Source organism: Sceloporus occidentalis, unplaced genomic scaffold, assembly GCF_023333645.1.
Source record: "Sceloporus occidentalis isolate IW3139 unplaced genomic scaffold, rSceOcc1.0.p SCAF_6, whole genome shotgun sequence".
NCBI classification, from domain to species: domain Eukaryota; kingdom Metazoa; phylum Chordata; class Lepidosauria; order Squamata; family Phrynosomatidae; genus Sceloporus; species Sceloporus occidentalis.
Genome location: NW_028316986.1, coordinates 137,892,517 through 137,905,508, shown reverse-complemented (window position 1 = coordinate 137,905,508; position 12,992 = coordinate 137,892,517). Strand labels below are relative to the sequence as shown.

The 12,992-nt window shown below is 43.3% G+C and overlaps 1 protein-coding gene across 4 annotated transcripts in view; it reads right to left on the bottom strand.

The window, feature by feature from the left end:
• ARHGEF10 (Rho guanine nucleotide exchange factor 10) overlaps positions 1–12,992 on the bottom strand; it is a 132,061-nt gene that overhangs the window by 107,523 nt on the left and 11,546 nt on the right. The window lies entirely within an intron of this gene.

The window sequence follows — 12,992 nt, the reverse complement described above, 5'->3', positions numbered from 1 at the left end:
ACTTTGGTTTTTTTTTCACTGTGCATGAGTTTGTAACCTCCACCTCCTCCTCTGCCTCCCGGGCCCAAGGAAGTGCCCAGCGCGGAGGTGCGCCAGGCGGAGGAGGCGGTGGGTGGCTGCCTGCCAGTGCCTGTTGCCTTGGCGTGCGCACACGCGCAGGGAGCACCAAGTCAGGCAGGCACCTCTGCCTTCTCCTCCGCTTGGGCCTGGGCTGGGAGGCAGAATAGGAGGAAGGATGAAGGAGGGAGAAAGGAAGGGAGGCTTGGAACGGAGGAGGAGGAGAAGGAGGTGCGCCTCCTGTGCACGCCCATGGCCCCCTCCCCACCACCCTCCCCCACGCACCGCCTCCTCCTTCGCTTCCGAACGGAGGAGGAGGTGGGTGGCGCGGCCACGCGGGGAAGCAGGGGAAGGTGGGTTGGTGCCGCGCCGGGCCCCAAACCGGGGGCTGGGGGCCAAACCGGACCGGGACCGGCAGGGGGCCCCCAAAAGCGGGTTTGTCACGGGGGCCACCGGGTTTTGGCATCCCTAGACGGATGGGAAACGGAATGGAACAGAATGAAGACTTTTGTGTGTGGTAAAATGCATCTCCCACTCGTTCCGGCCCCAGCCCAGCCCCTTTTGTAACGCACAAGGGCCGTTCCAGGGGCCTGTGCATTAAACTCAGTGTACTGGAGACATCTGTCCCCAAAATTTCAGGAGACCTCTCCTAGGAGTTTTATGTAGATATTGAATAGCATGGGGGATAAAACTAAGTTCTGGGAAATACCTTAGGACAACAGCCATAGCATCAAACAGGAATCCCCAGGCATGATGTTCTGAGTTCAACATTCCAAGTAGGACCCAAACCACTGTAAAACACTGCCTTTGTGGCCCATCCCAGAGAGGCAGCTCAGAAAGATACCATGGGTGATGACAGAGGAAAACATTGCAAGAACCAATAGGAACACACTCATCCTGTCTAGTTCTCAGTGAAGGTCATCCATCATATGCATATTTTATTAATGTATTGCAGCATCCTATGCTGAAAAGAGGTGGCTTTGGTGTCAGCGAGGTCTTGAATCTACTCTGGATTTTAATTTGTAATTTTAAGGGTCCATCCAAGAGGAACCCTATCCCCAAAATAGGTTCAGCACTCCTTTAAAGTTTGGACTAAACCCTTTGAAATGAAAGGCACCAGTTGTCATGGTGCACCAAGACTTCATGAGGCTGTGATTTTCATACACAAAGGTATTCATTTTCCTACTTGGTAGTAAAACTTTTTGGGTAAACCTTTCACGTGTTAAGAGACCCTGACTCTCACCCACTAATATGTTCTGCCCTTTGCTTCTGAAGTACAGGCAGAATGCTAATAAGTTATATTTCTTTCATGTATGACATTCAGAGCTGAAACCAAGGATGTTTTCATTAACTACCTTAACAGCTGGATGTATTGGAGAAAATAAAGAGCTAATTGTTCTGTATCCAGGAGTGTCCAGAGGCTTCTCAGCAAAAGTAGACAAAAGGTGTTTTAACTACATTTTAACTTTTAAGATACTCTTACTAACCCCACGTATTCAATGACAGCATGAATGGAAGAGGTAGAGGCTTATTTTAAAGGCATGATTTTGCTTTCATTTCTCCCCTTCATCCTAATTCTTTCTAGATTTGTAATGTATAACACTTAAATATTATAACAATTAACAATTGAGCAATTCTTTTCTCTTTCTCTCCAGTACAGAGAAGCTGCACGTTGTTTACTCCAGAAGAATAGCATCTGGCAGAGCAGTCCCATACAACCTCTTTACCAAAATACCCTCAAATTCTAATTTGTCAGTTCTATTTATCAGTCCTTCCACAAATGACTATAAGATGGTGGTGGCACTCTTCCTGCCAAACTGCTAAGATGTCATTTATCCTTTGAAGAGGTACTTCTAGCAGGTTATTTTCTTCACACCAAAGCAATTAATCATATCTTTTTGGAGGAAATATCTATATCCACATTCTTCCAAGTCCTCCCCAGAACTGGCCTGGATTCTTCACATGTATGTTTGTTAAGATGTACAATGACTTCAACATAGAGAGACAAAGCACATAGCCAACCAGTTGTTGTTGTTGTTGTTTTCTATTAAAGTTTTATAAAGGTGTACCATGATATTTGTCTAAACAAACAGCAAAACCCTATGGGATACTGCATGTTCAAATTTTGCCGCATGAAGAAAAACTCTTATGCAGAGAAAACTTGCATTACAGTGTAAGGTTGTGTTTGTGTGGGTGGGTTGGGTGCGCACTTAAAAATTATATCCCACCTTTCTCCCATCACAAGATCAAAGGTAGTGCACATCATTTAAAAAGCATTTTACAATTTTTGACTTTAGTACAACAGTTAAAACATCAACTAAATTTCTACTTAAAAATCACAGCTAATAAAACAAGTCTGGCCACAAACAGACTGGCAGCCAGTGGAGTTAATTCTATAACCTGCCCTAGTCAGCAATCTCACTACAACTTTCCAGATCAACTGAAATTTCCATACATTCAGTATAAGCTGCTGCTGTCAACGTTTAAAGCCCTCCATGGGCTGGCCCCTCCTTACTTATCAGACCTTCTTTCTCCTCACCTTCCCACTTGGGCCCTCCGTTCTGGTAGTCAAGGTCTGCTGTCTCAGCCCAGGATTTCCTCTGCCCCATCCTGGATTCGCCCCTTTTCACTTGCTGCCCCTCACTCCTGGAACCTTCTTCCCCCGCGAGCAAGAGCCATCACTTCCTTAACCAGCTTCAAAACGGAGTTGAAGACCATCCTGTTCAGAGAAGCGTTCCCAGGCATTGCATAACTGTCACTTGCTATTTGATGTTTCTTTGTTGTCTATTTTATTGAATCATTTCCTGTATTGCTATGTATTTTATTTGTATTATCCTACTAGAAAGGCCCCTTCCCCTCCACCACTCCCTTCTCCTTTTGTGTCGTGTCTTTTTAGATTGTAAGCCTGAGGGCAGGGAACCGTCCAATTAAAAAGATTGTATGTACAGCGCTGTGTAAATTTACAGCGCTTTATAAATAAAGGTTAATAATAATAATAATAATAAATAAATACAGTTTTCAGAAGCAAACTCAAATTCACATAGAGTGCAATAATCCAGAATGGATATAATCAAGGCATGCATCACTGTAGCCAGACCTGACTTCTCAAAGAATGAACACAGCTGGTACACAAGTTTGTGCTGTGTAAGTACAGTCCAGGTTCACATCGGAGTTCAGGTGCTTGCCCAAACTGCCAACCTGAGATTTCCGGGGGGGGGGGGGTAAGCCCATCCAACAGTGGCTGAAACCCTATCCCCAATTTTGCCTTGCCTGCATTATATTTTAATGTGTTTGTTCTCATCCAGTACACTACCAACAGCAGACACTGGTTTAACACAAAGACAGCTTCCTTGAAAATGGATGGAAAGGAGAAATAAAGTTGGTTGCCATCAGCATATTGGTGACCTCCAGTTCCAAAGCTCAGGATAACTTGTCCCAGCAGCTTCGTGTAGATGTTAAATAGCAGACAAAACTGAACCAGGAGGGATGCCACAGGCTAATAGCCAAGGAATCAAGCAGGAATCCTCCAGCACCATCTGTTGAGTTCATGCCTCCAAGAAGGACTAGAACCACTGCGGAACAGTGTGCCCCCTTCACATTTTGTGCCTCCTTGATATTATGGTTCTGTTTATGCAAGCAGCCTGCATCGCACTCTAAACAGAAACTTTTACGCGGTGCATGTGGGCCACTTGAGCAAAGGGTTTTAATTATGCTCCAATTGTGCATTTTCACTCTATTCTGTTTTAAATTATTATGCTTTGTTACAGAAACTAGCAGACAACCAGGCTTGTTAAATTCCAAGATTCCAAAATTAGAAATTTTACTTAAATTGATTCTTTGGTTATATTCTGTCCTATTCTCCATTTATTTCAAGATTTTCCTTACTTAAAAAATGTCTGCATATTTGTACTAAGTGTATTTTTTTTTTTTACATTCTCCAAACTCTCCATATTTCTTACTGTTAGTCTGCATACTAATCACACTTAAGCAGCAGTTCAGTTCTTCTTGTCTGCCTGGCAATGAAATATGCTAAACATCATATTACTCATTCTTAGACTGTATTCTTTTTAAGCCTTGGATATTCTCCTTAGTTAGGGATGCCATAACCCGGCAGCAGGCGGGGCAAACCCGCTTTTGGGGTTGCTGGCACGGTCACGGTCCGGTTTTGTGCCAAAAGCGGGACTGCCCCGCCTGCGGCCACCTCTACCCCCGCACAAGCCTTCTTTATGGCCGCGGCTGCTCATGCAGCTGGCCGGGCACCCACTTCCGCATCCGCCTCCTCTTCCTCTGCCTCCTCCTCCGCCGCCGCCGCTGCCCCCTGCGCGCTCCCTCTGGCCACCAGCCACCCATCTCCGCCTCCTTCTCCAACATCCTCCTCCCCCCGCACATCCCCCTGGCCTGCAGGGCTGTGCGGGGCTGGCTGGCTGGCCACCCACCTCCTCCTCTGCCTCCTCCGCGACCGCGCCGAGCAGTTGCCCAGGCAATTGGCTCGCTTGCGTGCCTGGGCCCTGGCCACACGCCAGCCTCAAAAGGGAGCTGGTCCCTTTAAGGAGGCAGAGCCTTTTTTGTCGCGGAGGAGGATGATGAAGAGGAGGAGGGGGATGAAGAGGAGGAGGAGGGGGAGGAGGATGAAGAGGAGGAGGGGGAGGATGAAGAGGAGGAGGAGGGGGATGAAGAGGAGGAGGAGGGGGAGGAAGATGAAGAGGAGGAGGATGAAAAGGAGGAGGAGGGGGAGGAGGATGAAGAGGAGGAGGAGGAGGATGAAGAGGAGTAGGAGGGGGAGGAGGATGAAGAGGAGGAGGAGGAGGAGGATGAAGAGGAGGAGGAGGGGGAGGAGGATGAAGAGGAGGAGGAGGAGGAGGAGGATGAAGAGGTGAGTGGCCAGTTCCAGTATGAATGTTTTTTTATTTTTTAAAGTCTATTTTTAAAGTCATTTTTAAAGTCTATTTTTTAAAATGCATTTTTAAAGTCTATTTTTAAAGTCATTTTTAAAGTCTATTTTTTAAAATGCATTTTAAAGTCTATTTTAAAGTCTGTTTTTTAAAATCTATTTTTTAAAATGCATTTTAAAGTCTATTTTTTCAAGTGCATTTTTAAAGTGTTTTTAAAGTGTTTTTCAAGTGCATTTGTAAACTGTATATTTTAAAGAGCATATTTTAAAGTGCATTTTTCCCAAGTGCCTTTTCTGTGTGTTTTTGGTGCTTGTAATGCTAACAAGTCTCCCTTGTTTTGTCAATGATAGTGTGGTGATGATGATGATGATGATGATGCAATAAGCCTCTGAAATATGCAAGAGGCCATGTTAAGCCATGTGAAATGCCCAAATGTGCTGCTGTGTGTGTTTTGGAATGGAGGTTGGGGGTGTTTGGCCAGAAAGGGGAGTACATTTCTGTCATCTGTCTAGGAATAATGCCAAAATGTCCTCCATTTTGATGATGCCTAAGAAACATGCATTTATATTAACATTTTTAAAAAAATCATCAAATTTTTTCACATGTCCTCCATTTTTTTAAAAGTGTCCTACATTTGAAAATGTTGTCCTATATTTGTCCTACATTTGTCCCAGTTTGGAGGTCCTGACTAATGGCAACCCTATCCTTAGTTGCCTATCTACATTTTCTCTCTTCAGTGGCTTGCCAGTGTGGGAATTTGTCATGGCCAGCCACGAGGAGGACGAGGAGGAGGACGTGGCTCCTCAGGTGCAAGAGGAACTTGAGGCTATACCAGGTCCCAGTTTTGCCCTGCCAGACCCCAGTCCTGATCTTCCAGCCCCAGTGGTTGAGGCTCAGGCAGACCCTAGCTCTGTGGGGTCCCCTCCAGATGCTCAGCAGCTTAGTGTTGCCCCAGTGGAAGAACAAAGCATGGAGGTTCCTTCCTTTAGGCAAAGGAGAGCTGACAGTTCTTGCTTGTGCAGATCCAAGAGACTTGCAAAGAGGCAATCTGCAGATAAGCAACAGCTGGCACAAGGGAGGGCGTCTCTCATTTAAGCAGCTTCTGTATTATATTTCCTTCATTATATTTCCTCATCCTATTTTCTTATGTCATTATTTTAATAGGTATGAGCCAAGGCCTGTGTGTTATTATTCTACAGCAATTTCAGACCTTGTGAATGAAAATTAAAACTGCAAGACTGCTTTAAATGCTGTTGGATCTCCATAGTGCCTGCACCAAGTTTTAATGTCCTGAATTAAATACAAAATACCACTTTTGCATTTTCAGTCAGACTTTAAGAACATAACTAGCTTTACAGGGAGGAAATGTATTATTTATTATACAGAAAAGTAAACAATTCACATTTTAAACGATAAAGTAATTTTATTTTTAATAAATATCCTAACTATTCCATCCATATTTTAATAACTTATATTGTAAAATATGGTAAGCAGACTGACACAGCCTGCTCCTCACTATGCCAATTATAATGAGTGTTTGTACCACAGCATAATTCGATTGTCATATCTTTACACAAACACAAGGGTAAGTGAAATGAGAATCACTCTTCACTTCCGAAAATAGCTCAGAGATACTTGTTATATTGTCATTAGATATATTCCTATCCATTTTAAAGGACAGAAAGCAGGACAAGTTCCCGACCTTGAGAGTTACCATACTATATTCAGAGGTTTGTCTGAAGAATGTAAGTTTTATACAATATAACAAATAATTGAACCAGTTTTTTTCTTATTATAGGACTTCTATTCATTACTAAATAAATAGGACAGTGTTGTTGGTGTGGGTTAACTGCTTGCCCACACATGACATTAAGTTTTCCCTGTCCATCAGAATAAGTAATGTCTAAGCACAAATTATGCATATAAAACCAAGCACTGTTTTCCAAAGCAGTTTTATTGATACTATTATGGATAAAATGTTAATTCTAATGTACAGATGCTTTGTTCTCCAACATTCCAGTTTGGCATTATTCACATCTGGGAACAAAACTTGTTTCTTACAAATCCTCAGGAAATTATTTAAAGACAGCAGGGTTATTTTCACACAATTGGCTTGTTGAGTTTGCTTTAAATCAGATGGTAAGCCAAAAATAAAAAATTATGTATTGGATGGTATACACTTTTTGTTCAACTGAATGCTTTCCAGCATTAATTGCAGAGCTGGAGTTACAAACCTATCTCAATAATAAGGCTAGATTAGATAAATTGCATTCTACTGTTATAAATGAGAGTAGTAAGAGTCTACATAGGGTTTGCCTTTGCATCCCTCTGAGGAGGCAGAGTGTGACATGCCCAAGGTCACCCAGGGCTCATTCACATTATGATGTAGAAACTGGGTTAAAGGAGGTTGTTCGACCCACACTGATTACACCCGGTACGATTTGGGGGGCAGGGGTTGCCACTGGGGGTTTGGGGGTTTTGCCATTGCTTTGTATCTTGTTTGCTTTCATTTCTGATTTATGGCAACCCTAGAGCCACCCTATCATGGGATTTTATTGACAAGGTTTCTTCAGAGGGGGTTTGCCATTGTCAGCCTCTGACGCTGAGAGAGTGTGACTCCCCCCCCCCCCCAAGGCAAACCTATCATGGGATTTTCTCAGCAATGTTTCTTCATAGGGGCTTGCCCTTGGCGTCCTTCGAGGTGATGAAGGGCATGGTATCACTTTACACACCAGTAGTAATTATAGCAGTTTGCACAGTTTACAATCCCTTTGTACAATACAACCTGGTACTGCAGTTTAACGTTTAACCAGACCGGCAAAACATCACCCCAACAGTGTGAGGAAAAAAATCATCATTTGACAGTTTAAAAAACTTAGAACGACTGAAATGGCAGCACCATTTTAAATCAATACAATAGTAATGTGAACATTAACAGGGTTAACTTGCCATGGAAAGATTCAGTCAAGGTAAACATAGTGGAACTTTGATTCGGTATTTCATCATTAAATTTCCCCAGATCCACTCAGCACAAAAACATAGGTGTGAATGGGGCCCCAGAGGATTTCCACAGCTGAGTGGGGAGATCTCCAAAGACTCTCCAGAATCATAGTCCAATGCTCAAACCACTATATCACATTTGGGCATGGTTAGAACTTCTCAATTTTGCCCGCCCCAGCTTTGACTATCTGTTCTCTTCTTTCAGCTGTGGAACGGATTGTGCGTGTCATCTCTGAGTCACTCTTCTTCTGTGTGTGACTGAATAGTTCAGGCATGTTCAAAGAGAGCCTTGTTAGTCTGTTTTAGTTCAAAAAGACAAAGGAATTCAGTAGCACCTTTAAGACTAATGGGGAAGAAGTTATTTCTAACATAAGCTTTCATAGCCACAATCCACTTCATTAGGGGCATGGAATCAAGCCTCTGTGCACAGACAAGACAGAAAATTGGGGGGGGGGGGGTAAGAAGTACAGTTGTCCCTCCCTTTTCACGGACTTGGAGTTCACGGACTCACTCTTTGCAGGAGGGGCAAGTGGGGTGGGACAAAATGGTAGCGCTCACCATTATTTTCAATGGGACTTGAATATTTGCAAGTCACCATTTTTGCCAGGGTGGGTGGGTGGGTCCGGAATGCAAATTGAGAGGGGCTACTGTAATGGAAGTGCATAACCTGTTGGAGTTATGAATTTCAGTCATAAAAAGTAGTTTAAAGACAAAGGAGGGAGGCAGGTTTGTATACAAACTCAGATTAGCAAACATATGTATAATGGAGGAAGGTCTTTGTCTAGTGCTTGAAGTAAATTATCATCTTAAAGCAGGCATGAGGAGAATCCTCCTGTGTGGGTGTGGCTCTGCTGAAAACTAGCATCTTGATATATACAGTATGCCAAGAAACCATTGTCTCTTTTCTCATCCGGTTTTCCTACTGCCTCAGGACAAGGACGGTATGCTCTGTGAAGAGCAGCACCAACACCACAAAGCATCAGGTACTGCCTTCTATTGAGCCAGACAAGCATAAATACGAGAGGGTATCATAAATAATAATTATCACCTGGAAGTTATGATATATTGACAAAATTATGTCAGTGTCATCATTGATCCCTAAGTGCATAATGTTGAGAAATTCAGCCAATTTTGTCCTTTATTTTTGTTATAGGTTGTGCCAGACATGACTAAAGTGTAAGATGGAGAAGACTGAGGCTCGCAGCATGATAAGGTTCCTGCATTCGAAGGGTAATAGTGCAAGGCAAATTCATGATAAGATTATGATAGTTTATGGAAATGATTGCCCATTTTATGACACTATTGTGAGGTGGAAAAGGAATTTCCAATCTGGTCACATGTCCCTCACAGATAAGCCAAGACCTGGAAGACCATCATTGATGGTTGATGTGGCTTCAGTGAAGAAAGTGGAGTGTTTAATCCTGGAAGGCAGATAAGCAACCATACAGATGATCATGAATTAAACTGGTCTCAATTATGGTCATCTATGGAAAATTATTCATGATGAACTGCACATGTCTAAGGTGTCTGAACACTGGGTTCCACATTTGTTTTCGGAAACAAACACTGTGTGACCTTTCAAGACAGATGTTGACGCTGCAGGAACAGGATGAAGAGGATCTTTCTGGTTGTCTGGTAACCATGGATGAATCTTGGATCTATCAGTATGATCCAGAGACCAAAACCATGAGCATGGAGTGGAAGTATGCCGATTCCCCTCCCCACAAAAAGGCAAAGGTGCAAAAGTCAGCAGGGAACGTCATGCTCTCAGTTTTTTAGGAATGTCATGGAATCATTCTCACAGACTACCTTGCAAAGGGACGAACCATCACTGGCACATAATACAGCAATCTTCTGGACAAGTTGCGAGATGCTCTGAAAAAGAAACACCGCGGTATGCTCTCTAGAGGCATTCGTTTCCTAGCTGACAATGCACCAGATCACTCATCTCAAGTTGCAGTTAACAAAGCAAGGGCATGTGGCTTTGAGATTTTGCAGTATCTGGCTTATTCTCCCGACCTCACACCAAGTGACTTTTTCTTGTTCCCAGAAATGAACAATCTGTTGCAGGGTCACCAATTTGACAACACAAATGATGTCATTCATGAAGTGGAAGAGTGGTTTAAGATGCAATCTGCAGACTTCTACAATAACGGTATTCAGAAGGTCAAGAAACACAGGGAAAAATGTGTAAATCCGGATGGTGACCACATAGAGAAAAGTTACAACTACAAATCAAAACAAACTTTCTGTCAATTTTTTTTAAAGGTGATAATCAAAACTTTATGATACCCCCTCATATCTGGCTTTGAGAGATACTTCCTCAGAGTCATGCATTATGGGCTAGGCAGTAAGTGTGCACACAATCTATCCACAATATCTCTGATGATCCCAGGAGCAAGAAAGAGAGGGGATAGGACAATGTTTAACTCCTGGCATTCTGCTATTTGAGGTAACCCCCCCCCCCCATTATTCAGTCTCATGGACATGCTAGCGCTATCCCTAGTTTAGCCTTTTCTAATCCTTCTGATGATTTCTTATTAAACACATTTCTTCCTTTCCTATCCTGCTGAGGTCCTATCTGCATGAGCCCAGATATTCCAGGGGTAATCCAGAGTATCCTGGTCCCAGAGTTGCCCCAACCTTTTCCACTACAAAGCCCCTTTGTTCTGATGCTGGGTGTCTGTTTGCACATGTATCCCATGAGCCACCCGGCACATCCACCACTTCCATGGGTCACTTTGCTATGAAGTCAGAATGAGACACCCAGCAGCAATCACATGGCTGTGTGTCTAGTTCTGACCTCAGAGTGAGAAATAGGTGACAGTAGTGGACATGCCAGGAGGAAGAGTGGGATGCATTTCAAACAGCCTCCCAGCATTGGAACAGAGGTATTTTAATGCATGTTAAGAGAAGTATATTCTGGTTCTGGTGCTGATCACCAGAACAAGACATCATCCCTCCCATTTCTTGTTTTCAATTTGAAATTTGCCTGTTCACAGAGCTAGTTGATATCGATTTCACAATATGAGGCCAAAGGCTTTCACTGCTAGCATTCGTAGTTTTCTGTGGGTTTTTCAGGCTATGCGGCCATGTTCTGGAAGAATTTATCCCTGACATTTCACCTGCATCTGTAGCTGGCATCTTCAGATAATGTTGGCATGGAGGCATGCAGGGTATATATACTGTGACCCTTGGTTCTCATGTTCCTTGATTGGCATTGGAACACTGTTTGGTGGTTCCTATATACACTTCTCCATAGCTGCATGGTATATGGTAAACATCTGCGGTTTCTACTGTTCTTTGCTGAGCACAACATTAGCTGGATTTTCTTGGTTGGTCTGTAGATCATTTGGAGGTTGTGTTTCCTCATCAGTCTGTCTGTGACTCCTTTGATGTATGGTAAAAATACCTTATCTTCAGGAGGTTCAAATGCGAATCAAGGAACATGAGAGACACGGCAGACAGGGACAGCCAGAAAAATCAGCAGTAGCAGAACATGTTATAAACCAACCTGGGCATAAAATGCTATTTGAAAACACTTAAATTCTGGACCATGCCAACAACTATCAGGTCAGAATGCACAGGGAAGCTATTGAAATCCTCAAACACCTGGACAACTTCAACAGGGAAGAAGAAATCCTGAAAGTAAACTAAGTTTGGCTACCAGTCCTGAAAAACACTAAAAACAAGGGGAGAAACAGATGCCCCCTTTGTGGTCGTTTAGAAAAGCTGCTGTGAAGCCACCAACCCAACCACACAGTGGGCAGCTTTGCAGCACTCCAGCAGCATGGCATTTATATGCACATGCCACAGGAGTGCCGTAAAGTCACAGCAGTGGCAGAAAAGCTGGCTTTTTACTTGCTTCTTTCTGCTGCTTCTTTTTGGGCTAGCAAAAAGCCTGATTGAGGCTGTGGCATGTGGTTGCCATGAACCTGGTCTGTTTCAGCCCTAAGACTCAGCACATGCAAATGAACATCCCCCAAGGTCAGGGGGTTTCCCAGCAGACAATGGATCACTAATTAAACAGACGCAAATCCTCCTCACATATCATCCTACCCTGAGGCCTTGCCATTCACCAACAGACCAACACACAGATTAACATGTAAACCACTTTCTCTCAACCAAGAATCATACTGTATATATACCCCACTCACTTCCATGCTACCATTCTCTGAAGATGCCAGCCACAGTTGCAAGTGAAACATGAGGAATAAATTCTTCCAGAATACGGCCACATAGCCCAAAAAAACCCACAAAAAAACTAATTCCACATTTACTTCAGAAACATGGACTCCACATCAGTCTATTTCAGTAAACAGGTGAATCTGAAAGTTATATCTACCCATCAGCCACTGATAGCCATCCAATTCCATGAATGTGGTAAAGCTGGAACTTGAGCAAACAGAAAATCCTTGACACATGTTAAATCAAAACAGGCTTTTTGTTGCTATTGTTAATCAAATAAGCATTTGTGCAGGGCAAACATAACAGACTGAACCACTTATTGTCATGTGTGAAAAAGACTTAATGAAACCTTGGCATCACAGATTCATATTTTAGTGCAGGCTGGAGGCCATTCAAGCATCTGGGACTCAGATTCTGCAGACTGGATGATGTGAGGAGTGTGGCAGTCTCTCTGAATAACACTTGCTGGGAAAGTGGTAAGGAAGAGCACTCTTGCACCCCTGTCCTGCATATGGGCTTCCCATGGGCATCCAGCTTAATATTAAAACATAAGGCTGGACTTTCAATGTCCTTTTAGTTAGATCCAACATTATCATTTTTACAGTGTGCTTAGGTTTGACATGCAAAGGAGAAGCAAATGTCCAACATTTTAGTCATCCTTGGGCTGGAGAGAATTCTTACCAGACAGAGCAGCTCAATCTCAAGTTATTTCTCCCTGGTGGCATGTGAACTTGCACACGCACAGAGAACAATGTAATGTTATTATTTTTCTACTGGTGTCATCAGTCCGAGAGAGAGAGAGAGAGCTGTCTCTGTTTCAACAGTTCCAGAAAGGGCAGACACTTTCTGTCTATA